This window comes from Taudactylus pleione, unplaced genomic scaffold (assembly GCF_031769625.1).
Source record: "Taudactylus pleione unplaced genomic scaffold, aTauple2 ptg000192l, whole genome shotgun sequence".
Classification (NCBI taxonomy): domain Eukaryota; kingdom Metazoa; phylum Chordata; class Amphibia; order Anura; family Myobatrachidae; genus Taudactylus; species Taudactylus pleione.
This window is the reverse complement of record NW_028284594.1, coordinates 3,292,057-3,318,909: the sequence shown is the minus strand read 5'-3', so window position 1 is coordinate 3,318,909 and position 26,853 is coordinate 3,292,057. Positions and strand designations below refer to the sequence as shown.

Below are 26,853 nucleotides of genomic sequence, written 5' to 3'. Positions count from 1 at the left end.
ATGATTCTATGATTTTTGTTTTGGGCGCGACAGGTCCCTGGTTCAATTCCCTGACGAGCCCTCTCTTTCTTTTTACGGTGCATCTCATGGTTTATATATATCTGATTTTCTCAACTGGCTAAGTCAATAGCATCAACTGAGTTTTGTTTTTGCCATACTCCCAATAGAATTTGTACATACTTATGAATCTTGCCTTCATCATTTTCCTATTGCCTTTCTTCTATTTATGCATGATTTACACATAGCTTTTTACAAGTCTTGGGTTTTATCGATCAGACAAGTCCAAACTCTGTAGCCATTTTTATATCTTGTCACTGCACTTTCCAAATAAGCACACATAGAAAACTATCAATAGAATCTTACGGAAACATTTTAGTTGTACTACAAATAAGAGCATACTTATTAAAATTTCAACCGTATTGTGGTATATCAGGAAAACTGCAGGTTCCCTTCTGTCTAGATAGCTTTGAATGTTTTAAAAGAATAGTCTCACTTTGAAACACAAAAAGTTCAAAAATGAAATTGCAAGGTATTCTTTTGCCTTTATTCTGTGTCTGGAAGCATGATTTGTACAATGCATATGACAAGTCTTTAGCTTCGTCCATGAGAGAAGTCCAAACTCTGTAGGTACTCACAAATCTTGTCCCTGCACTTTTCCTATATGCATACCTTAGAAAACTATCTACTGGACCATAAGGAAATATTTTATTTATTCTACAAATTAATTTTTACATAAATGTATATGGTGTTTTAAAAACAAAAAGCTATTTTCTTAAAATCAATTGAAAAATCCAAAGAAAAATCTTCAGGTAGGTGGCTCGTTGGTCTCGCTTAGGGTGCGAGAGGTCCCGGGTTCAAATCCCGGACGAGCCCAAATTTTCAGATTCTTTGAAATGGTTCTATTATCTTATTGTAGTCAATTTCCTGAGTGAATTTCAACTGAATGTTGTTTTTTCAAAACTCTCAAAATAGATTGTATTTACTAATTTGCACAATTGAATTTTGTTTTTTGTCAAACTGCTAAAATTATTTGTAAGTACTTATCTGCACACAGCATGTGACATGTCTTGGGTTTTATCCATCAGAAAAACTCTGCTGGGCATCATAAAACTTTGCACAGCAATTTTCAAGCAAGTATACTTAGAAAATTATTGACTATTAGGAAATATTTTATTTATACTAATATTTCCTCCTTGTACACATTAGTGACTGCTTTAAAATAATATAATTTTCACATAAAATTGGTTAAGATATCAAATAAAACATGCTTACTTGATGATTCTATGATTTTTGTTTTGGGCGCGACAGGTCCCTGGTTCAATTCCCTGACGAGCCCTCTCTTTCTTTTTACGGTGCATCTCATGGTTTATATATATCTGATTTTCTCAACTGGCTAAGTCAATAGCATCAACTGAGTTTTGTTTTTGCCATACTCCCAATAGAATTTGTACATACTTATGAATCTTGCCTTCATCATTTTCCTATTGCCTTTCTTCTATTTATGCATGATTTACACATAGCTTTTTACAAGTCTTGGGTTTTATCGATCAGACAAGTCCAAACTCTGTAGCCATTTTTATATCTTGTCACTGCACTTTCCAAATAAGCACACATAGAAAACTATCAATAGAATCTTACGGAAACATTTTAGTTGTACTACAAATAAGAGCATACTTATTAAAATTTCAACCATATTGTGGTATATCAGGAAAACTGCAGGTTCCCTTCTGTCTAGATAGCTTTGAATGTTTTAAAAGAATAGTCTCACTTTGAAACACAAAAAGTTCAAAAATGAAATTGCAAGGTATTCTTTTGCCTTTCTTCTGTGTCTGGAAGCATGATTTGTACAATGCATATGACTAGTCTTTAGCTTCGTCCATGAGAGAAGTCCAAACTCTGTAGGCACTCACAAATCTTGTCCCTGCACTTTTCCTATATGCATACCTTAGAAAACTATCTACTGGACCATAAGGAAATATTTTATTTATTCTACAAGTTAATTTTTACATAAAACATGCTTACTTGATGATTCTATGATTTTCGTTTTGGGCGCGACAGGTACCTGGTTCAATTCCCTGACGAGCCCTCTCTTTCTTTTTACGGTGCATCTCATGGTTTATATATATCTGATTTTCTCAATTGGCTAAGTCAATAGCATCAACTGAGTTTTGTTTTTGCCATACTCCCAATAGAATTTGTACATACTTATGAATCTTGCCTTCATCATTTTCCTATTGCCTTTCTTCTATTTATGCATAATTTACACATAGCTTTTTACAAGTCTTGGGTTTTATCGATCAGAAAAGTCCAAACTCTGTAGCCATTTTTATATCTTGTCACTGCACTTTCCAAATAAGCACACATAGAAAACTATCAATAGAATCTTACGGAAACATTTTAGTTGTACTACAAATAAGAGCATACTTATTAAAATTTCAACCGTATTGTGGTATATCAGGAAAACTGCAGGTTCCCTTCTGTCTAGATAGCTTTGAATGTTTTAAAAGAATAGTCTCACTTTGAAACACAAAAATTTCAAAAATGAAATTGCAAGGTATTCTTTTGCCTTTCTTCTGTGTCTGGAAGCATGATTTGTACAATGCATATGACTAGTCTTTAGCTTCGTCCATGAGAGAAGTCCAAACTCTGTAGGCACTCACAAATCTTGTCCCTGCACTTTTCCTATATGCATACCTTAGAAAACTATCTACTGGACCATAAGGAAATATTTTATTTATTCTACAAGTTAATTTTTACATAAATGTATATGGTGTTTTAAAATCAAAAAGCTAATTTCTAAAAATCAATTGAAAATTCAAAGAAAAATCTTCAGGTAGGTGGCTCGTTAGTCTAGGGGTATGATTCCCGCTTCGGGTGCGAGAGGTCCCGGGTTAAAATCCAGGACGAGCCCAAATTTTCAGATTCTTTGAAATGGTTCTATTATCTTATTGTAGTCAATTTCCTGAGTGAATTTCAAATGAATGTTGTTTTTTCAAAACTCTCAAAATAGATTGTATTTACTAATTTGCACAATTGAATTTTGTTTTTTGTCAAACTGCTAAAATTATTTGTAAGTACTTATCTGCACACAGCATGTGACATGTCTTGGGTTTTATCCATCAGAAAAACTCTGCTGGGCATCATAAAACTTTGTACAGCAATTTTCAAGCAAGTATACTTAGAAAATTATTGACTATTAGGAAATATTTTATTTATGCTAATATTTCCTCCTTGTACACATTAGTGACTGCTTTAAAATAATATAATTTTCACATAAAATTGGTTAAGATATCAAATAAAACATGCTTACTTGATGATTCTATGATTTTCGTTTTGGGCGCGACAGGTACCTGGTTCAATTCCCTGACGAGCCCTCTCTTTCTTTTTACGGTGCATCTCATGGTTTATATATATCTGATTTTCTCAATTGGCTAAGTCAATAGCATCAACTGAGTTTTGTTTTTGCCATACTCCCAATAGAATTTGTACATACTTATGAATCTTGCCTTCATCATTTTCCTATTGCCTTTCTTCTATTTATGCATGATTTACACATAGCTTTTTACAAGTCTTGGGTTTTATCGATCAGACAAGTCCAAACTCTGTAGCCATTTTTATATCTTGTCACTGCACTTTCCAAATAAGCACACATAGAAAACTATCAATAGAATCTTACGGAAACATTTTAGTTGTACTACAAATAAGAGCATACTTATTAAAATTTCAACCGTATTGTGGTATATCAGGAAAACTGCAGGTTCCCTTCTGTCTAGATAGCTTTGAATGTTTTAAAAGAATAGTCTCACTTTGAAACACAAAAAGTTCAAAAATGAAATTGCAAGGTATTCTTTTGCCTTTCTTCTGTGTCTGGAAGCATGATTTGTACAATGCATATGACTAGTCTTTAGCTTCGTCCATGAGAGAAGTCCAAACTCTGTAGGCACTCACAAATCTTGTCCCTGCACTTTTCCTATATGCATACCTTAGAAAACTATCTACTGGACCATAAGGAAATATTTTATTTATTCTACAAGTTAATTATTACATAAATGTATATGGTGTTTTAAAAACAAAAAGCTATTTTCTAAAAATCAATTGAAAAATCCAAAGAAAAATCTTCAGGTAGGTGGCTCGTTGGTCTAGGGGTATGATTCTCGCTTCGGGTGCGAGAGGTCCCGGGTTCAAATCCCGGACGAGCCCAAATTTTCAGATTCTTTGAAATGGTTCTATTATCTTATTGTAGTGAATTTCAAATGAATGTTGTTTTTTCAAAACTCTCAAAATAGATTGTATTTACTAATTTGCACAATTGAATTTTGTTTTTTGTCAAACTGCTAAAATTATTTGTAAGTACTTATCTGCACACAGCATGTGACATGTCTTGGGTTTTATCCATCAGAAAAACTCTGCTGGGCATCATAAAACTTTGCACAGCAATTTTCAAGCAAGTATACTTAGAAAATTATTGACTATTAGGAAATATTTTATTTATGCTAATATTTCCTCCTTGTACACATTAGTGACTGCTTTAAAATAATATAATTTTCACATAAAATTGGTTAAGATATCAAATAAAACATGCTTACTTGATGATTCTATGATTTTTGTTTTGGGCGCGACAGGTCCCTGGTTCAATTCCCTGACGAGCCCTCTCTTTCTTTTTACGGTGCATCTCATGGTTTATATATGTCTGATTTTCTCAACTGGCTAAGTCAATAGCATCAACTGAGTTTTGTTTTTGCCATACTCCCAATAGAATTTGTACATACTTATGAATCTTGCCTTCATCATTTTCCTATTGCCTTTCTTCTATTTATGCATGATTTACACATAGCTTTTTACAAGTCTTGGGTTTTATCGATCAGACAAGTCCAAACTCTGTAGCCATTTTTATATCTTGTCACTGCACTTTCCAAATAAGCACACATAGAAAACTATCAATAGAATCTTACGGAAACATTTTAGTTGTACTACAAATAAGAGCATACTTATTAAAATTTCAACCGTATTGTGGTATATCAGGAAAACTGCAGGTTCCCTTCTGTCTAGATAGCTTTGAATGTTTTAAAAGAATAGTCTCACTTTGAAACACAAAAAGTTCAAAAATGAAATTGCAAGGTATTCTTTTGCCTTTCTTCTGTGTCTGGAAGCATGATTTGTACAATGCATATGACTAGTCTTTAGCTTCGTCCATGAGAGAAGTCCAAACTCTGTAGGCACTCACAAATCTTGTCCCTGCACTTTTCCTATATGCATACCTTAGAAAGCTATCTACTATACCATAAGGAAATATTTTATTTATTCTACAAGTTAATTTTTACATAAATGTATATGGTGTTTTAAAAACAAAAAGCTATTTTCTAAAAATCAATTGAAAATTCAAAGAAAAATCTTCAGGTAGGTGGCTCGTTGGTCTAGGGGTATGATTCTCGCTTCGGGTGCGAGAGGTCCCGGGTTCAAATCCCGGACGAGCCCAAACTTTCAGATTCTTTGAAATGGTTCTATTATCTTATTGTAGTGAATTTCAAATGAATGTTGTTTTTTCAAAACTCTCAAAATAGATTGTATTTACTAATTTGCACAATTGAATTTTGTTTTTTGTCAAACTGCTAAAATTATTTGTAAGTACTTATCTGCACACAGCATGTGACATGTCTTGGGTTTTATCCATCAGAAAAACTCTGCTGGGCATCATAAAACTTTGTACAGCAATTTTCAAGCAAGTATACTTAGAAAATTATTGACTATTAGGAAATATTTTATTTATGCTAATATTTCCTCCTTGTACACATTAGTGACTGCTTTAAAATAATATAATTTTCACATAAAATTGGTTAAGATATCAAATAAAACATGCTTACTTGATGATTCTATGATTTTCGTTTTGGGCGCGACAGGTACCTGGTTCAATTCCCTGACGAGCCCTCTCTTTCTTTTTACGGTGCATCTCATGGTTTATATATATCTGATTTTCTCAATTGGCTAAGTCAATAGCATCAACTGAGTTTTGTTTTTGCCATACTCCCAATAGAATTTGTACATACTTATGAATCTTGCCTTCATCATTTTCCTATTGCCTTTCTTCTATTTATGCATGATTTACACATAGCTTTTTACAAGTCTTGGGTTTTATCGATCAGACAAGTCCAAACTCTGTAGCCATTTTTATATCTTGTCACTGCACTTTCCAAATAAGCACACATAGAAAACTATCAATAGAATCTTACGGAAACATTTTAGTTGTACTACAAATAAGAGCATACTTATTAAAATTTCAACTGTATTGTGGTATATCAGGAAAACTGCAGGTTCCCTTCTGTCTAGATAGCTTTGAATGTTTTAAAAGAATAGTCTCACTTTGAAACACAAAAAGTTCAAAAATGAAATTGCAAGGTATTCTTTTGCCTTTCTTCTGTGTCTGGAAGCATGATTTGTACAATGCATATGACTAGTCTTTAGCTTCGTCCATGAGAGAAGTCCAAACTCTGTAGGCACTCACAAATCTTGTCCCTGCACTTTTCCTATATGCATACCTTAGAAAACTATCTACTGGACCATAAGGAAATATTTTATTTATTCTACAAGTTAATTTTTACATAAATGTATATGGTGTTTTAAAAACAAAAAGCTATTTTCTAAAAATCAATTGAAAATTCAAAGAAAAATCTTCAGGTAGGTGGCTCGTTGGTCTAGGGGTATGATTCTCGCTTCGGGTGCGAGAGGTCCCGGGTTCAAATCCCGGACGAGCCCAAATTTTCAGATTCTTTGAAATGGTTCTATTATCTTATTGTAGTCAATTTCCTGAGTGAATTTCAAATGAATGTTGTTTTTTCAAAACTCTCAAAATAGATTGTATTTACTAATTTGCACAATTGAATTTTGTTTTTTGTCAAACTGCTAAAATTATTTGTAAGTACTTATCTGCACACAGCATGTGACATGTCTTGGGTTTTATCCATCAGAAAAACTCTGCTGGGCATCATAAAACTTTGTACAGCAATTTTCAAGCAAGTATACTTAGAAAATTATTGACTATTAGGAAATATTTTATTTATGCTAATATTTCCTCCTTGTACACATTAGTGACTGCTTTAAAATAATATAATTTTCACATAAAATTGGTTAAGATATCAAATAAAACATGCTTACTTGATGATTCTATGATTTTCGTTTTGGGCGCGACAGGTACCTGGTTCAATTCCCTGTCGAGCCCTCTCTTTCTTTTTACGGTGCATCTCATGGTTTATATATATCTGATTTTCTCAATTGGCTAAGTCAATAGCATCAACTGAGTTTTGTTTTTGCCATACTCCCAATAGAATTTGTACATACTTATGAATCTTGCCTTCATCATTTTCCTATTGCCTTTCTTCTATTTATGCATGATTTACACATAGCTTTTTACAAGTCTTGGGTTTTATCGATCAGACAAGTCCAAACTCTGTAGCCATTTTTATATCTTGTCACTGCACTTTCCAAATAAGCACACATAGAAAACTATCAATAGAATCTTACGGAAACATTTTAGTTGTACTACAAATAAGAGCATACTTATTAAAATTTCAACCGTATTGTGGTATATCAGGAAAACTGCAGGTTCCCTTCTGTCTAGATAGCTTTGAATGTTTTAAAAGAATAGTCTCACTTTGAAACACAAAAAGTTCAAAAATGAAATTGCAAGGTATTCTTTTGCCTTTCTTCTGTGTCTGGAAGCATGATTTGTACAATGCATATGACTAGTCATTAGCTTCGTCCATGAGAGAAGTCCAAACTCTGTAGGCACTCACAAATCTTGTCCCTGCACTTTTCCTATATGCATACCTTAGAAAACTATCTACTGGACCATAAGGAAATATTTTATTTATTCTACAAGTTAATTATTACATAAATGTATATGGTGTTTTAAAAACAAAAAGCTATTTTCTAAAAATCAATTGAAAAATCCAAAGAAAAATCTTCAGGTAGGTGGCTCGTTGGTCTAGGGGTATGATTCTCGCTTCGGGTGCGAGAGGTCCCGGGTTCAAATCCCGGATGAGCCCAAATTTTCAGATTCTTTGAAATGGTTCTATTATCTTATTGTAGTGAATTTCAAATGAATGTTGTTTTTTCAAAACTCTCAAAATAGATTGTATTTACTAATTTGCACAATTGAATTTTGTTTTTTGTCAAACTGCTAAAATTATTTGTAAGTACTTATCTGCACACAGCATGTGACATGTCTTGGGTTTTATCCATCAGAAAAACTCTGCTGGGCATCATAAAACTTTGCACAGCAATTTTCAAGCAAGTATACTTAGAAAATTATTGACTATTAGGAAATATTTTATTTATGCTAATATTTCCTCCTTGTACACATTAGTGACTGCTTTAAAATAATATAATTTTCACATAAAATTGGTTAAGATATCAAATAAAACATGCTTACTTGATGATTCTATGATTTTTGTTTTGGGCGCGACAGGTCCCTGGTTCAATTCCCTGACGAGCCCTCTCTTTCTTTTTACGGTGCATCTCATGGTTTATATATATCTGATTTTCTCAACTGGCTAAGTCAATAGCATCAACTGAGTTTTGTTTTTGCCATACTCCCAATAGAATTTGTACATACTTATGAATCTTGCCTTCATCATTTTCCTATTGCCTTTCTTCTATTTATGCATGATTTACACATAGCTTTTTACAAGTCTTGGGTTTTATCAATCAGACAAGTCCAAACTCTGTAGCCATTTTTATATCTTGTCACTGCACTTTCCAAATAAGCACACATAGAAAACTATCAATAGAATCTTACGGAAACATTTTAGTTGTACTACAAATAAGAGCATACTTATTAAAATTTCAACCGTATTGTGGTATATCAGGAAAACTGCAGGTTCCCTTCTGTCTAGATAGCTTTGAATGTTTTAAAAGAATAGTCTCACTTTGAAACACAAAAAGTTCAAAAATGAAATTGCAAGGTATTCTTTTGCCTTTCTTCTGTGTCTGGAAGCATGATTTGTACAATGCATATGACTAGTCTTTAGCTTCGTCCATGAGAGAAGTCCAAACTCTGTAGGCACTCACAAATCTTGTCCCTGCACTTTTCCTATATGCATACCTTAGAAAGCTATCTACTGGACCATAAGGAAATATTTTATTTATTCTACAAGTTAATTTTTACATAAATGTATATGGTGTTTTAAAAACAAAAAGCTATTTTCTAAAAATCAATTGAAAATTCAAAGAAAAATCTTCAGGTAGGTGGCTCGTTGGTCTAGGGGTATGATTCTCGCTTCGGGTGCGAGAGGTCCCTGGTTCAAATCCCGGACGAGCCCAAATTTTCAGATTCTTTGAAATGGTTCTATTATCTTATTGTAGTGAATTTCAAATGAATGTTGTTTTTTCAAAACTCTCAAAATAGATTGTATTTACTAATTTGCACAATTGAATTTTGTTTTTTGTCAAACTGCTAAAATTATTTGTAAGTACTTATCTGCACACAGCATGTGACATGTCTTGGGTTTTATCCATCAGAAAAACTCTGCTAGGCATCATAAAACTTTGTACAGCAATTTTCAAGCAAGTATACTTAGAAAATTATAGACTATTAGGAAATATTTTATTTATGCTAATATTTCCTCCTTGTACACATTAGTGACTGCTTTAAAATAATGTAATTTTCACATAAAATTGGTTAAGATATCAAATAAAACATGCTTACTTGATGATTCTATGATTTTCGTTTTGGGCGCGACAGTTCCCTGGTTCAATTCCCTGACGAGCCCTCTCTTTCTTTTCACGGTGCATCTCATGGTTTATATATATCTGATTTTCTCAATTGGCTAAGTCAATAGCATCAACTGAGTTTTGTTTTTGCCATACTCCCAATAGAATTTGTACATACTTATGAATCTTGCCTTCATCATTTTCCTATTGCCTTTCTTCTATTTATGCATGATTTACACATAGCTTTTTACAAGTCTTGGGTTTTATCGATCAGACAAGTCAAAACTCTGTAGCCATTTTTATATCTTGTCACTGCACTTTCCAAATAAGCACACATAGAAAACTATCAATAGAATCTTACGGAAACATTTTAGTTGTACTACAAATAAGAGCATACTTATTAAAATTTCAACCGTATTGTGGTATATCAGGAAAACTGCAGGTTCCCTTCTGTCTAGATAGCTTTGAATGTTTTAAAAGAATAGTCTCACTTTGAAACACAAAAAGTTCAAAAATGAAATTGCAAGGTATTCTTTTGCCTTTCTTCTGTGTCTGGAAGCATGATTTGTACATTGCATATGACAAGTCTTTAGCTTCGTCCATGAGAGAAGTCCAAACTCTGTAAGCACTCACAAATCTTGTCCCTGCACTTTTCCTATATGCATACCTTAGAAAACTATCTACTGGACCATAAGGAAATATTTTATTTATTCTACAAGTTAATTTTTACATAAATGTATATGGTGTTTTAAAATCAAAAAGCTATTTTCTAAAAATCAATTGAAAATTCAAAGAAAAACCTTCAGGTAGGTGGCTCGTTGGTCTAGGGGTATGATTCTCGCTTCGGGTGCGAGAGGTCCCGGGTTCAAATCCCGGACGAACCCAAATTTTCAGATTCTTTGAAATGGTTCTATTATCTTATTGTAGTCAATTTCCTGAGTGAATTTCAAATGAATGTTGTTTTTTCAAAACTCTCAAAATAGATTGTATTTACTAATTTGCACAATTGAATTTTGTTTTTTGTCAAACTGCTAAAATTATTTGTAAGTACTTATCTGCACACAGCATGTGACATGTCTTGGGTTTTATCCATCAGAAAAACTCTGCTGGGCATCATAAAACTTTGTACAGCAATTTTCAAGCAAGTATACTTAGAAAATTATTGACTATTAGGAAATATTTTATTTATGCTAATATTTCCTCCTTGTACACATTAGTGACTGCTTTAAAATAATATAATTTTCACATAAAATTGGTTAAGATATCAAATAAAACATGCTTACTTGATGATTCTATGATTTTCGCTTTGGGCGCGACAGGTCCCTGGTTCAATTCCCTGACGAGCCCTCTCTTTCTTTTTACGGTGCATCTCATGGTTTATATATATCTGATTTTCTCAATTGGCTAAGTCAATAGCATCAACTGAGTTTTGTTTTTGCCATACTCCCAATAGAATTTGTACATACTTATGAATCTTGCCTTCATCATTTTCCTATTGCCTTTCTTCTATTTATGCATGATTTACACATAGCTTTTTACAAGTCTTGGGTTTTATCGATCAGACAAGTCCAAACTCTGTAGCCATTTTTATATCTTGTCACTGCACTTTCCAAATAAGCACACATAGAAAACTATCAATAGAATCTTACGGAAACATTTTAGTTGTACTACAAATAAGAGCATACTTATTAAAATTTCAACCGTATTGTGGTATATCAGGAAAACTGCAGGTTCCCTTCTGTCTAGATAGCTTTGAATGTTTTAAAAGAATAGTCTCACTTTGAAACACAAAAAGTTCAAAAATGAAATTGCAAGGTATTCTTTTGCTTTTCTTCTGTGTCTGGAAGCATGATTTGTACAATGCTTATGACTAGTCTTTAGCTTCGTCCATGAGAGAAGTCCAAACTCTGTAGGCACTCACAAATCTTGTCCCTGCACTTTTCCTATATGCATACCTTAGAAAACTATCTACTGGACCATAAGGAAATATTTTATTTATTCTACAAATTAATTTTTACATAAATGTATATGGTGTTTTAAAAACAAAAAGCTATTTTCTTAAAATCAATTGAAAAATCAAAAGAAGAATCTTCAGGTAGGTGGCTCGTTGGTCTAGGGGTATGATTCTCGCTTCGGGTGCGAGAAGTCCTGGGTTCAAATCCCGGACGAGCCCAATTTTTCAGATTCTTTGCAATGGTTGTATTATCTTATTGTAGTCAATGTCCTGAGTGAATTTCAACTGAATGTTGTTTTTTCAAAACTCTCAAAATAGATTGTATTTACTAATTTGCACAATTGAATTTTGTTTTTTGTCAAACTGCTAAAATTATTTGTAAGTACTTATCTGCACACAGCATGTGACATGCCTTGGGTTTTATCCATCAGAAAAACTCTGCTGGGCATCATAAAACTTTGTACAGCAATTTTCAAGCAAGTATACTTAGAAAATTATTGACTATTAGGAAATATTTTATTTATGCTAATATTTCCTCCTTGTACACATTAGTGACTGCTTTAAAATAATATAATTTTCACATAAAAACAGTTAAGATATCAAATAAAACATGCTTACTTGATGATTCTATGATTTTCGCTTTGGGCGCGACAGGTCCCTGGTTCAATTCCCTGACTAGCCCTCTCTTTTTTTTTACCGTGCATCTCATGGTTTATATATATCTGATTTTCTCAATTGGCTAAGTCAATAGCATCAACTGAGTTTTGTTTTTGCCATACTCCCAATAGAATTTGTACATACTTATGAATCTTGCCTTCATCATTTTCCTATTGCCTTTCTTCTATTTATGCATGATTTACACATAGCTTTTTACAAGTCTTGGGTTTTATTGATCAGACAAGTCGAAACTCTGTAGCCATTTTTATATCTTGTCACTGCACTTTCCAAATAAGCACACATAGAAAACTATCAATAGAATCTTACGGAAACATTTTAGTTATACTACAAATAAGAGCATACTTATTAAAATTTCAACCGTATTGTGGTATATCAGGAAAACTGCAGGTTCCCTTCTGTCTAGATAGCTTTGAATGTTTTAAAAGAATAGTCTCACTTTGAAACACAAAAAGTTCAAAAATGAAATTGCAAGGTATTCTTTTGCCTTTCTTCTGTGTCTGGAAGCATGATTTGTACATTGCATATGACAAGCCTTTAGCTTCGTCCATGAGAGAAGTCCAAACTCTGTAGGCACTCACAAATCTTGTCCCTGCACTTTTCCTTTATGCATACCTTAGAAAACTATCTACTGGACCATAAGGAAATATTTTATTTATTCTACAAATTAATTTTTACATAAATGTATATGGTGTTTTAAAAACAAAAAGCTATTTTCTTAAAATCAATTGAAAAATCCAAAGAAAAATCTTCAGGTAGGAGGCTCGTTGGTCTAGGGGTATGATTCTCGCTTCGGGTGCGAGAGGTCCCGGGTTCAAATCCCGGATGAGCCCAAATTTTCAGATTCTTTGAAATGGTTCTATTATCTTATTGTAGTCAATTTCCTGAGTGAATTTCAAATGAATGTTGTTTTTTCAAAACTCTCAAAATAGATTGTATTTACTAATTTGCACAATTGAATTTTGTTTTTTGTCAAACTGCTAAAATTATTTGTAAGTACTTATCTGCACACAGCATGTGACATGTCTTGGGTTTTATCCATCAGAAAAACTCTGCTGGGCATCATAAAACTTTGTACAGCAATTTTCAAGCAAGTATACTTAGAAAATTATTGACTATTAGGAAATATTTTATTTATGCTAATATTTCCTCCTTGTACACATTAGTGACTGCTTTAAAATAATATAATTTTCACATAAAATTGGTTAAGATATCAAATAAAACATGCTTACTTGATGATTCTATGATTTTCGCTTTGGGCGCGACAGGTCCCTGGTTCAATTCCCTGACGAGCACTCTCTTTCTTTTTACGGTGCATCTCATGGTTTATATATATCTGATTTTCTCAATTGGCTAAGTCAATAGCATCAACTGAGTTTTGTTTTTGCCATACTCCCAATAGAATTTGTACATACTTATGAATCTTGCCTTCATCATTTTCCTATTGCCTTTCTTCTATTTATGCATGATTTACACATAGCTTTTTACAAGTCTTGGGTTTTATCGATCAGACAAGTCCAAACTCTGTAGCCATTTTTATATCTTGTCACTGCACTTTCCAAATAAGCACACATAGAAAACTATCAATAGAATCTTACGGAAACATTTTAGTTGTACTACAAATAAGAGCATACTTATTAAAATTTCAACCGTATTGTGGTATATCAGGAAAACTGCAGGTTCCCTTCTGTCTAGATAGCTTTGAATGTTTTAAAAGAATAGTCTCACTTTGAAACACAAAAAGTTCAAAAATGAAATTGCAAGGTATTCTTTTGCTTTTCTTCTGTGTCTGGAAGCATGATTTGTACAATGCTTATGACTAGTCTTTAGCTTCGTCCATGAGAGAAGTCCAAACTCTGTAGGCACTCACAAATCTTGTCCCTGCACTTTTCCTATATGCATACCTTAGAAAACTATCTACTGGACCATAAGGAAATATTTTATTTATTCTACAAATTAATTTTTACATAAATGTATATGGTGTTTTAAAAACAAAAAGCTATTTTCTTAAAATCAATTGAAAAATCCAAAGAAAAATCTTCAGGTAGGTGGCTCGTTGGTCTCGCTTCGGGTGCGAGAGGTCCCGGGTTCAAATCCCGGACGAGCCCAAATTTTCAGATTCTTTGAAATTGTTCTATTATCTTATTGTAGTCAATTTCCTGAGTGAATTTCAACTGAATGTTGTTTTTTCAAAACTCTCAAAATAGATTGTATTTACTAATTTGCACAATTGAATTTTGTTTTTTGTCAAACTGCTAAAATTATTTGTAAGTACTTATCTGCACACAGCATGTGACATGTCTTGGGTTTTATCCATCAGAAAAACTCTGCTGGGCATCATAAAACTTTGCACAGCAATTTTCAAGCAAGTATACTTAGAAAATTATTGACTATTAGGAAATATTTTATTTATACTAATATTTCCTCCTTGTACACATTAGTGACTGCTTTAAAATAATATAATTTTCACATAAAATTGGTTAAGATATCAAATAAAACATGCTTACTTGATGATTCTATGATTTTCGTTTTGGGTGCGACAGGTCCCTGGTTCAATTCCCTGACGAGCCCTCTCTTTCTTTTTACGGTGCATCTCATGGTTTATATATATCTGATTTTCTCAACTGGCTAAGTCAATAGCATCAACTGAGTTTTGTTTTTGCCATACTCCCAATAGAATTTGTACATACTTATGAATCTTGCCTTCATCATTTTCCTATTGCCTTTCTTCTATTTATGCATGATTTACACATAGCTTTTTACAAGTCTTGGGTTTTATCGATCAGACAAGTCCAAACTCTGTAGCCATTTTTATATCTTGTCACTGCACTTTCCAAATAAGCACACATAGAAAACTATCAATAGAATCTTACGGAAACATTTTAGTTGTACTACAAATAAGAGCATACTTATTAAAATTTCAACTGTATTGTGGTATATCAGGAAAACTGCAGGTTCCCTTCTGTCTAGATAGCTTTGAATGTTTTAAAAGAATAGTCTCACTTTGAAACACAAAAAGTTCAAAAATGAAATTGCAAGGTATTCTTTTGCCTTTCTTCTGTGTCTGGAAGCATGATTTGTACAATGCATATGACTAGTCTTTAGCTTCGTCCATGAGAGAAGTCCAAACTCTGTAGGCACTCACAAATCTTGTCCCTGCACTTTTCCTATATGCATACCTTAGAAAACTATCTACTGGACCATAAGGAAATATTTTATTTATTCTACAAATTAATTTTTACATAAATGTATATGGTGTTTTAAAAACAAAAAGCTATTTTCTTAAAATCAATTGAAAAATCAAAAGAAGAATCTTCAGGTAGGTGGCTCGTTGGTCTAGGGGTATGATTCTCGCTTCGGGTGCGAGAAGTCCCGGGTTCAAATCCCGGACGAGCCCAATTTTTCAGATTCTTTGCAATGGTTGTTTGCATTGTAGTCAATGTCCTGAGTGAATTTCAACTGAATGTTGTTTTTTCAAAACTCTCAAAATAGATTGTATTTACTAATTTGCACAATTGAATTTTGTTTTTTGTCAAACTGCTAAAATTATTTGTAAGTACTTATCTGCACACAGCATGTGACATGCCTTGGGTTTTATCCATCAGAAAAACTCTGCTGGGCATCATAAAACTTTGTACAGCAATTTTCAAGCAAGTATACTTAGAAAATTATTGACTATTAGGAAATATTTTATTTATGCTAATATTTCCTCCTTGTACACATTAGTGACTGCTTTAAAATAATATAATTTTCACATAAAAACAGTTAAGATATCAAATAAAACATGCTTACTTGATGATTCTATGATTTTCGCTTTGGGCGCGACAGGTCCCTGGTTCAATTCCCTGACTAGCCCTCTCTTTCTTTTTACGGTGCATCTCATGGTTTATATATATCTGATTTTCTCAATTGGCTAAGTCAATAGCATCAACTGAGTTTTGTTTTTGCCATACTCCCAATAGAATTTGTACATACTTATGAATCTTGCCTTCATCATTTTCCTATTGCCTTTCTTCTATTTATGCATGATTTACACATAGCTTTTTACAAGTCTTGGGTTTTATTGATCAGACAAGTCCAAACTCTGTAGCCATTTTTATATCTTGTCACTGCACTTTCCAAATAAGCACACATAGAAAACTATCAATAGAATCTTACGGAAACATTTTAGTTATACTACAAATAAGAGCATACTTATTAAAATTTCAACCGTATTGTGGTATATCAGGAAAACTGCAGGTTCCCTTCTGTCTAGATAGCTTTGAATGTTTTAAAAGAATAGTCTCACTTTGAAACACAAAAAGTTCAAAAATGAAATTGCAAGGTATTCTTTTGCCTTTCTTCTGTGTCTGGAAGCATGATTTGTACATTGCATATGACAAGCCTTTAGCTTCGTCCATGAGAGAAGTCCAAACTCTGTAGGCACTCACAAATCTTGTCCCTGCACTTTTCCTTTATGCATACCTTAGAAAACTATCTACTGGACCATAAGGAAATATTTTATTTATTCTACAAATTAATTTTTACATAAATGTATATGGTGTTTTAAAAACAAAAAGCTATTTTCTTAAAATCAATTGAAAAATCCAAAGAAAAATCTTCAGGTAGGAGGCTCGTTAGTCTAGGGGTATGATTCTCGCTTCGGGTGCGAGAGGTCCCGGGTTCAAATCCCGGATGAGCCCAAATTTTCAGATTCTTTGAAATGGTTCTATTATCTTATTGTAGTCAATTTCCTGAGTGAATTTCAAATGAATGTTGTTTTTTCAAAACTCTCAAAATAGATTGTATTTACTAATTTGCACAATTGAATTTTGTTTTTTGTCAAACTGCTAAAATTATTTGTAAGTACTTATCTGCACACAGCATGTGACATGTCTTGGGTTTTATCCATCAGAAAAACTCTGCTGGGCATCATAAAACTTTGTACAGCAATTTTCAAGCAAGTATACTTAGAAAATTATTGACTATTAGGAAATATTTTATTTATACTAATATTTCCTCCTTGTACACATTAGTGACTGCTTTAAAATAATATAATTTTCACATAAAATTGGTTAAGATATCAAATAAAACATGCTTACTTGATGATTCTATGATTTTCGCTTTGGGCGCGACAGGTCCCTGGTTCAATTCCCTGACAAGCCCTCTCTTTCTTTTTACGGTGCATCTCATGGTTTATATATATCTGATTTTCTCAATTGGCTAAGTCAATAGCATCAACTGAGTTTTGTTTTTGCCATACTCCCAATAGAATTTGTACATACTTATGAATCTTGCCTTCATCATTTTCCTATTGCCTTTCTTCTATTTATGCATGATTTACACATAGCTTTTTACAAGTCTTGGGTTTTATCGATCAGACAAGTCCAAACTCTGTAGCCATTTTTATATCTTGTCACTGCACTTTCCAAATAAGCACACATAGAAAACTATCAATAGAATCTTACGGAAACATTTTAGTTGTACTACAAATAAGAGCATACTTATTAAAATTTCAACCGTATTGTGGTATATCAGGAAAACTGCAGGTTCCCTTCTGTCTAGATAGCTTTGAATGTTTTAAAAGAATAGTCTCACTTTGAAACACAAAAAGTTCAAAAATGAAATTGCAAGGTATTCTTTTGCTTTTCTTCTGTGTCTGGAAGCATGATTTGTACAATGCTTATGACTAGTCTTTAGCTTCGTCCATGAGAGAAGTCCAAACTCTGTAGGCACTCACAAATCTTGTCCCTGCACTTTTCCTATATGCATACCTTAGAAAACTATCTACTGGACCATAAGGAAATATTTTATTTATTCTACAAATTAATTTTTACATAAATGTATATGGTGTTTTAAAAACAAAAAGCTATTTTCTTAAAATCAATTGAAAAATCCAAAGAAAAATCTTCAGGTAGGTGGCTCGTTGGTCTCGCTTCGGGTGCGAGAGGTCCCGGGTTCAAATCCCGGACGAGCCCAAATTTTCAGATTCTTTGAAATGGTTCTATTATCTTATTGTAGTCAATTTCCTGAGTGAATTTCAACTGAATGTTGTTTTTTCAAAACTCTCAAAATAGATTGTATTTACTAATTTGCACAATTGAATTTTGTTTTTTGTCAAACTGCTAAAATTATTTGTAAGTACTTATCTGCACACAGCATGTGACATGTCTTGGGTTTTATCCATCAGAAAAACTCTGCTGGGCATCATAAAACTTTGCACAGCAATTTTCAAGCAAGTATACTTAGAAAATTATTGACTATTAGGAAATATTTTATTTATACTAATATTTCCTCCTTGTACACATTAGTGACTGCTTTAAAATAATATAATTTTCACATAAAATTGGTTAAGATATCAAATAAAACATGCTTACTTGATGATTCTATGATTTTTGTTTTGGGCGCGACAGGTCCCTGGTTCAATTCCCTGACGAGCCCTCTCTTTCTTTTTACGGTGCATCTCATGGTTTATATATATCTGATTTTCTCAACTGGCTAAGTCAATAGCATCAACTGAGTTTTGTTTTTGCCATACTCCCAATAGAATTTGTACATACTTATGAATCTTGCCTTCATCATTTTCCTATTGCCTTTCTTCTATTTATGCATGATTTACACATAGCTTTTTACAAGTCTTGGGTTTTATCGATCAGACAAGTCCAAACTCTGTAGCCATTTTTATATCTTGTCACTGCACTTTCCAAATAAGCACACATAGAAAACTATCAATAGAATCTTACGGAAACATTTTAGTTGTACTACAAATAAGAGCATACTTATTAAAATTTCAACCGTATTGTGGTATATCAGGAAAACTGCAGGTTCCCTTCTGTCTAGATAGCTTTGAATGTTTTAAAAGAATAGTCTCACTTTGAAACACAAAAAGTTCAAAAATGAAATTGCAAGGTATTCTTTTGCCTTTCTTCTGTGTCTGGAAGCATGATTTGTACAATGCATATGACTAGTCTTTAGCTTCGTCCATGAGAGAAGTCCAAACTCTGTAGGCACTCACAAATCTTGTCCCTGCACTTTTCCTATATGCATACCTTAGAAAACTATCTACTGGACCATAAGGAAATATTTTATTTATTCTACAAGTTAATTTTTACATAAAACATGCTTACTTGATGATTCTATGATTTTCGTTTTGGGCGCGACAGGTACCTGGTTCAATTCCCTGACGAGCCCTCTCTTTCTTTTTACGGTGCATCTCATGGTTTATATATATCTGATTTTCTCAATTGGCTAAGTCAATAGCATCAACTGAGTTTTGTTTTTGCCATACTCCCAAAAGAATTTGTACATACTTATGAATCTTGCCTTCATCATTTTCCTATTGCCTTTCTTCTATTTATGCATGATTTACACATAGCTTTTTACAAGTCTTGGGTTTTATCGATCAGACAAGTCCATACTCTGTAGCCATTTTTATATCTTGTCACTGCACTTTCCAAATAAGCACACATAGAAAACTATCAATAGAATCTTACGGAAACATTTTAGTTGTACTACAAATAAGAGCATACTTATTAAAATTTCAACCGTATTGTGGTATATCAGGAAAACTGCAGGTTCCCTTCTGTCTAGATAGCTTTGAATGTTTTAAAAGAATAGTCTCACTTTGAAACACAAAAAGTTCAAAAATGAAATTGCAAGGTATTCTTTTGCCTTTCTTCTGTGTCTGGAAGCATGATTTGTACAATGCATATGACTAGTCTTTAGCTTCGTCCATGAGAGAAGTCCAAACTCTGTAGGCACTCACAAATCTTGTCCCTGCACTTTTCCTATATGCATACCTTAGAAAACTATCTACTGGACCATAAGGAAATATTTTATTTATTCTACAAGTTAATTTTTACATAAATGTATATGGTGTTTTAAAATCAAAAAGCTAATTTCTAAAAATCAATTGAAAATTCAAAGAAAAATCTTCAGGTAGGTGGCTCGTTGGTCTAGGGGTATGATTCTCGCTTCGGGTGTGAGAGGTCCCGGGTTCAAATCCCGGACGAGCCCAAATTTTCAGATTCTTTGAAATGGTTCTATTATCTTATTGTAGTCAATTTCCTGAGTGAATTTCAAATGAATGTTGTTTTTTCAAAACTCTCAAAATAGATTGTATTTACTAATTTGCACAATTGAATTTTGTTTTTTGTCAAACTGCTAAAATTATTTGTAAGTACTTATCTGCACACAGCATGTGACATGTCTTGGGTTTTATCCATCAGAAAAACTCTGCTGGGCATCATAAAACTTTGTACAGCAATTTTCAAGCAAGTATACTTAGAAAATTATTGACTATTAGGAAATATTTTATTTATGCTAATATTTCCTCCTTGTACACATTAGTGACTGCTTTAAAATAATATAATTTTCACATAAAATTGGTTAAGATATCAAATAAAACATGCTTACTTGATGATTCTATGATTTTCGTTTTGGGCGCGACAGGTACCTGGTTCAATTCCCTGACGAGCCCTCTCTTTCTTTTTACGGTGCATCTCATGGTTTATATATATCTGATTTTCTCAATTGGCTAAGTCAATAGCATCAACTGAGTTTTGTTTTTGCCATACTCCCAATAGAATTTGTACATACTTATGAATCTTGCCTTCATCATTTTCCTATTGCCTTTCTTCTATTTATGCATGATTTACACATAGCTTTTTACAAGTCTTGGGTTTTATCGATCAGACAAGTCCAAACTCTGTAGCCATTTTTATATCTTGTCACTGCACTTTCCAAATAAGCACACATAGAAAACTATCAATAGAATCTTACGGAAACATTTTAGTTGTACTACAAATAAGAGCATACTTATTAAAATTTCAACCGTATTGTGGTATATCAGGAAAACTGCAGGTTCCCTTCTGTCTAGATAGCTTTGAATGTTTTAAAAGAATAGTCTCACTTTGAAACACAAAAAGTTCAAAAATGAAATTGCAAGGTATTCTTTTGCCTTTCTTCTGTGTCTGGAAGCATGATTTGTACATTGCATATGACAAGCCTTTAGCTTCGTCCATGAGAGAAGTCCAAACTCTGTAGGCACTCACAAATCTTGTCCCTGCACTTTTCCTTTATGCATACCTTAGAAAACTATCTACTGGACCATAAGGAAATATTTTATTTATTCTACAAATTAATTTTTACATAAATGTATATGGTGTTTTAAAAACAAAAAGCTATTTTCTTAAAATCAATTGAAAAATCCAAAGAAAAATCTTCAGGTAGGAGGCTCGTTGGTCTAGGGGTATGATTCTCGCTTCAGGTGCGAGAGGTCCCGGGTTCAAATCCCGGATGAGCCCAAATTTTCAGATTCTTTGAAATGGTTCTATTATCTTATTGTAGTCAATTTCCTGAGTGAATTTCAAATGAATGTTGTTTTTTCAAAACTCTCAAAATAGATTGTATTTACTAATTTGCACAATTGAATTTTGTTTTTTGTCAAACTGCTAAAATTATTTGTAAGTACTTATCTGCACACAGCATGTGACATGTCTTGGGTTTTATCCATCAGAAAAACTCTGCTGGGCATCATAAAACTTTGTACAGCAATTTTCAAGCAAGTATACTTAGAAAATTATTGACTATTAGGAAATATTTTATTTATGCTAATATTTCCTCCTTGTACACATTAGTGACTGCTTTAAAATAATATAATTTTCACATAAAATTGGTTAAGATATCAAATAAAACATGCTTACTTGATGATTCTATGATTTTCGCTTTGGGCGCGACAGGTCCCTGGTTCAATTCCCTGACGAGCCCTCTCTTTCTTTTTACGGTGCATCTCATGGTTTATATATATCTGATTTTCTCAATTGGCTAAGTCAATAGCATCAACTGAGTTTTGTTTTTGCCATACTCCCAATAGAATTTGTACATACTTATGAATCTTGCCTTCATCATTTTCCTATTGCCTTTCTTCTATTTATGCATGATTTACACATAGCTTTTTACAAGTCTTGGGTTTTATCGATCAGACAAGTCCAAACTCTGTAGCCATTTTTATATCTTGTCACTGCACTTTCCAAATAAGCACACATAGAAAACTATCAATAGAATCTTACGGAAACATTTTAGTTGTACTACAAATAAGAGCATACTTATTAAAATTTCAACCGTATTGTGGTATATCAGGAAAACTGCAGGTTCCCTTCTGTCTAGATAGCTTTGAATGTTTTAAAAGAATAGTCTCACTTTGAAACACAAAAAGTTCAAAAATGAAATTGCAAGGTATTCTTTTGCTTTTCTTCTGTGTCTGGAAGCATGATTTGTACAATGCTTATGACTAGTCTTTAGCTTCGTCCATGAGAGAAGTCCAAACTCTGTAGGCACTCACAAATCTTGTCCCTGCACTTTTCCTATATGCATACCTTAGAAAACTATCTACTGGACCATAAGGAAATATTTTATTTATTCTACAAATTAATTTTTACATAAATGTATATGGTGTTTTAAAAACAAAAAGCTATTTTCTTAAAATCAATTGAAAAATCCAAAGAAAAATCTTCAGGTAGGTGGCTCGTTGGTCTCGCTTCGGGTGCGAGAGGTCCCGGGTTCAAATCCCGGACGAGCCCAAATTTTCAGATTCTTTGAAATGGTTCTATTATCTTATTGTAGTCAATTTCCTGAGTGAATTTCAAATGAATGTTGTTTTTTCAAAACTCTCAAAATAGATTGTATTTACTAATTTGCACAATTGAATTTTGTTTTTTGTCAAACTGCTAAAATTATTTGTAAGTACTTATCTGCACACAGCATGTGACATGTCTTGGGTTTTATCCATCAGAAAAACTCTGCTGGGCATCATAAAACTTTGCACAGCAATTTTCAAGCAAGTATACTTAGAAAATTATTGACTATTAGGAAATATTTTATTTATACTAATATTTCCTCCTTGTACACATTAGTGACTGCTTTAAAATAATATAATTTTCACATAAAATTGGTTAAGATATCAAATAAAACATGCTTACTTGATGATTCTATGATTTTCGTTTTGGGCGCGACAGGTCCCTGGTTCAATTCCCTGACGAGCCCTCTCTTTCTTTTTACGGTGCATCTCATGGTTTATATATATCTGATTTTCTCAACTGGCTAAGTCAATAGCATCAACTGAGTTTTGTTTTTGCCATACTCCCAATAGAATTTGTACATACTTATGAATCTTGCCTTCATCATTTTCCTATTGCCTTTCTTCTATTTATGCATGATTTACACATAGCTTTTTACAAGTCTTGGGTTTTATCGATCAGACAAGTCCAAACTCTGTAGCCATTTTTATATCTTGTCACTGCACTTTCCAAATAAGCACACATAGAAAACTATCAATAGAATCTTACGGAAACATTTTAGTTGTACTACAAATAAGAGCATACTTATTAAAATTTCAACCGTATTGTGGTATATCAGGAAAACTGCAGGTTCCCTTCTGTCTAGATAGCTTTGAATGTTTTAAAAGAATAGTCTCACTTTGAAACACAAAAAGTTCAAAAATGAAATTGCAAGGTATTCTTTTGCCTTTCTTCTGTGTCTGGAAGCATGATTTGTACAATGCATATGACTAGTCTTTAGCTTCGTCCATGAGAGAAGTCCAAACTCTGTAGGCACTCACAAATCTTGTCCCTGCACTTTTCCTATATGCATACCTTAGAAAACTATCTACTGGACCATAAGGAAATATTTTATTTATTCTACAAGTTAATTTTTACATAAAACATGCTTACTTGATGATTCTATGATTTTCGTTTTGGGCGCGACAGGTACCTGGTTCAATTCCCTGACGAGCCCTCTCTTTCTTTTTACGGTGCATCTCATGGTTTATATATATCTGATTTTCTCAATTGGCTAAGTCAATAGCATCAACTGAGTTTTGTTTTTGCCATACTCCCAAAAGAATTTGTACATACTTATGAATCTTGCCTTCATCATTTTCCTATTGCCTTTCTTCTATTTATGCATGATTTACACATAGCTTTTTACAAGTCTTGGGTTTTATCGATCAGACAAGTCCATACTCTGTAGCCATTTTTATATCTTGTCACTGCACTTTCCAAATAAGCACACATAGAAAACTATCAATAGAATATTACGGAAACATTTTAGTTGTACTACAAATAAGAGCATACTTATTAAAATTTCAACCGTATTGTGGTATATCAGGAAAACTGCAGGTTCCCTTCTGTCTAGATAGCTTTGAATGTTTTAAAAGAATAGTCTCACTTTGAAACACAAAAAGTTCAAAAATGAAATTGCAAGGTATTCTTTTGCCTTTCTTCTGTGTCTGGAAGCATGATTTGTACAATGCATATGACTAGTCTTTAGCTTCGTCCATGAGAGAAGTCCAAACTCTGTAGGCACTCACAAATCTTGTCCCTGCACTTTTCCTATATGCATACCTTAGAAAACTATCTACTGGACCATAAGGAAATATTTTATTTATTCTACAAGTTAATTTTTACATAAATGTATATGGTGTTTTAAAATCAAAAAGCTAATTTCTAAAAATCAATTGAAAATTCAAAGAAAAATCTTCAGGTAGGTGGCTCGTTGGTCTAGGGGTATGATTCTCGCTTCGGGTGTGAGAGGTCCCGGGTTCAAATCCCGGACGAGCCCAAATTTTCAGATTCTTTGAAATGGTTCTATTATCTTATTGTAGTCAATTTCCTGAGTGAATTTCAAATGAATGTTGTTTTTTCAAAACTCTCAAAATAGATTGTATTTACTAATTTGCACAATTGAATTTTGTTTTTTGTCAAACTGCTAAAATTATTTGTAAGTACTTATCTGCACACAGCATGTGACATGTCTTGGGTTTTATCCATCAGAAAAACTCTGCTGGGCATCATAAAACTTTGTACAGCAATTTTCAAGCAAGTATACTTAGAAAATTATTGACTATTAGGAAATATTTTATTTATGCTAATATTTCCTCCTTGTACACATTAGTGACTGCTTTAAAATAATATAATTTTCACATAAAATTGGTTAAGATATCAAATAAAACATGCTTACTTGATGATTCTATGATTTTCGTTTTGGGCGCGACAGGTACCTGGTTCAATTCCCTGACGAGCCCTCTCTTTCTTTTTACGGTGCATCTCATGGTTTATATATATCTGATTTTCTCAATTGGCTAAGTCAATAGCATCAACTGAGTTTTGTTTTTGCCATACTCCCAATAGAATTTGTACATACTTATGAATCTTGCCTTCATCATTTTCCTATTGCCTTTCTTCTATTTATGCATGATTTACACATAGCTTTTTACAAGTCTTGGGTTTTATCGATCAGACAAGTCCAAACTCTGTAGCCATTTTTATATCTTGTCACTGCACTTTCCAAATAAGCACACATAGAAAACTATCAATAGAATCTTACGGAAACATTTTAGTTGTACTACAAATAAGAGCATACTTATTAAAATTTCAACCGTATTGTGGTATATCAGGAAAACTGCAGGTTCCCTTCTGTCTAGATAGCTTTGAATGTTTTAAAAGAATAGTCTCACTTTGAAACACAAAAAGTTCAAAAATGAAATTGCAAGGTATTCTTTTGCCTTTCTTCTGTGTCTGGAAGCATGATTTGTACATTGCATATGACAAGCCTTTAGCTTCGTCCATGAGAGAAGTCCAAACTCTGTAGGCACTCACAAATCTTGTCCCTGCACTTTTCCTTTATGCATACCTTAGAAAACTATCTACTGGACCATAAGGAAATATTTTATTTATTCTACAAATTAATTTTTACATAAATGTATATGGTGTTTTAAAAACAAAAAGCTATTTTCTTAAAATCAATTGAAAAATCCAAAGAAAAATCTTCAGGTAGGAGGCTCGTTGGTCTAGGGGTATGATTCTCGCTTCAGGTGCGAGAGGTCCCGGGTTCAAATCCCGGATGAGCCCAAATTTTCAGATTCTTTGAAATGGTTCTATTATCTTATTGTAGTCAATTTCCTGAGTGAATTTCAAATGAATGTTGTTTTTTCAAAACTCTCAAAATAGATTGTATTTACTAATTTGCACAATTGAATTTTGTTTTTTGTCAAACTGCTAAAATTATTTGTAAGTACTTATCTGCACACAGCATGTGACATGTCTTGGGTTTTATCCATCAGAAAAACTCTGCTGGGCATCATAAAACTTTGTACAGCAATTTTCAAGCAAGTATACTTAGAAAATTATTGACTATTAGGAAATATTTTATTTATGCTAATATTTCCTCCTTGTACACATTAGTGACTGCTTTAAAATAATATAATTTTCACATAAAATTGGTTAAGATATCAAATAAAACATGCTTACTTGATGATTCTATGATTTTCGCTTTGGGCGCGACAGGTCCCTGGTTCAATTCCCTGACGAGCCCTCTCTTTCTTTTTACGGTGCATCTCATGGTTTATATATATCTGATTTTCTCAATTGGCTAAGTCAATAGCATCAACTGAGTTTTGTTTTTGCCATACTCCCAATAGAATTTGTACATACTTATGAATCTTGCCTTCATCATTTTCCTATTGCCTTTCTTCTATTTATGCA

General features: G+C 33.0%; 14 non-coding genes across 14 annotated transcripts; all 14 read left to right on the top strand.

Annotated features, from left to right (window-relative positions):
- The first annotated feature begins 4,128 nt into the window (after positions 1 to 4,128).
- On the top strand, positions 4,129 to 4,200 carry TRNAP-CGG (transfer RNA proline (anticodon CGG)). Its single transcript has one exon. It is a non-coding gene; the product is annotated as a tRNA-Pro (tRNA).
- Positions 4,201 to 5,403: 1,203 nt separating this feature from the next.
- Positions 5,404 to 5,475, top strand: TRNAP-CGG (transfer RNA proline (anticodon CGG)). Its single transcript has one exon. It is a non-coding gene; the product is annotated as a tRNA-Pro (tRNA).
- A 1,203-nt stretch (positions 5,476 to 6,678) lies between these two features.
- TRNAP-CGG (transfer RNA proline (anticodon CGG)) lies at positions 6,679 to 6,750 on the top strand. The gene has a single exon. It is a non-coding gene; the product is annotated as a tRNA-Pro (tRNA).
- A 1,217-nt stretch (positions 6,751 to 7,967) lies between these two features.
- TRNAP-CGG (transfer RNA proline (anticodon CGG)) lies at positions 7,968 to 8,039 on the top strand. Its single transcript has one exon. It is a non-coding gene; the product is annotated as a tRNA-Pro (tRNA).
- A 1,203-nt stretch (positions 8,040 to 9,242) lies between these two features.
- Positions 9,243 to 9,314, top strand: TRNAP-CGG (transfer RNA proline (anticodon CGG)). The gene has a single exon. It is a non-coding gene; the product is annotated as a tRNA-Pro (tRNA).
- A 1,203-nt stretch (positions 9,315 to 10,517) lies between these two features.
- Positions 10,518 to 10,589, top strand: TRNAP-CGG (transfer RNA proline (anticodon CGG)). The gene has a single exon. It is a non-coding gene; the product is annotated as a tRNA-Pro (tRNA).
- A 1,217-nt stretch (positions 10,590 to 11,806) lies between these two features.
- TRNAP-CGG (transfer RNA proline (anticodon CGG)) lies at positions 11,807 to 11,878 on the top strand. The gene has a single exon. It is a non-coding gene; the product is annotated as a tRNA-Pro (tRNA).
- A 1,217-nt stretch (positions 11,879 to 13,095) lies between these two features.
- Positions 13,096 to 13,167, top strand: TRNAP-CGG (transfer RNA proline (anticodon CGG)). The gene has a single exon. It is a non-coding gene; the product is annotated as a tRNA-Pro (tRNA).
- Positions 13,168 to 15,659: 2,492 nt separating this feature from the next.
- On the top strand, positions 15,660 to 15,731 carry TRNAP-CGG (transfer RNA proline (anticodon CGG)). Its single transcript has one exon. It is a non-coding gene; the product is annotated as a tRNA-Pro (tRNA).
- A 1,213-nt stretch (positions 15,732 to 16,944) lies between these two features.
- On the top strand, positions 16,945 to 17,016 carry TRNAP-CGG (transfer RNA proline (anticodon CGG)). Its single transcript has one exon. It is a non-coding gene; the product is annotated as a tRNA-Pro (tRNA).
- Positions 17,017 to 20,257: 3,241 nt separating this feature from the next.
- On the top strand, positions 20,258 to 20,329 carry TRNAP-CGG (transfer RNA proline (anticodon CGG)). Its single transcript has one exon. It is a non-coding gene; the product is annotated as a tRNA-Pro (tRNA).
- Positions 20,330 to 21,546: 1,217 nt separating this feature from the next.
- TRNAL-CAG (transfer RNA leucine (anticodon CAG)) lies at positions 21,547 to 21,618 on the top strand. The gene has a single exon. It is a non-coding gene; the product is annotated as a tRNA-Leu (tRNA).
- Positions 21,619 to 24,859: 3,241 nt separating this feature from the next.
- On the top strand, positions 24,860 to 24,931 carry TRNAP-CGG (transfer RNA proline (anticodon CGG)). The gene has a single exon. It is a non-coding gene; the product is annotated as a tRNA-Pro (tRNA).
- Positions 24,932 to 26,148: 1,217 nt separating this feature from the next.
- On the top strand, positions 26,149 to 26,220 carry TRNAL-CAG (transfer RNA leucine (anticodon CAG)). Its single transcript has one exon. It is a non-coding gene; the product is annotated as a tRNA-Leu (tRNA).
- Positions 26,221 to 26,853: the final 633 nt, after the last annotated feature.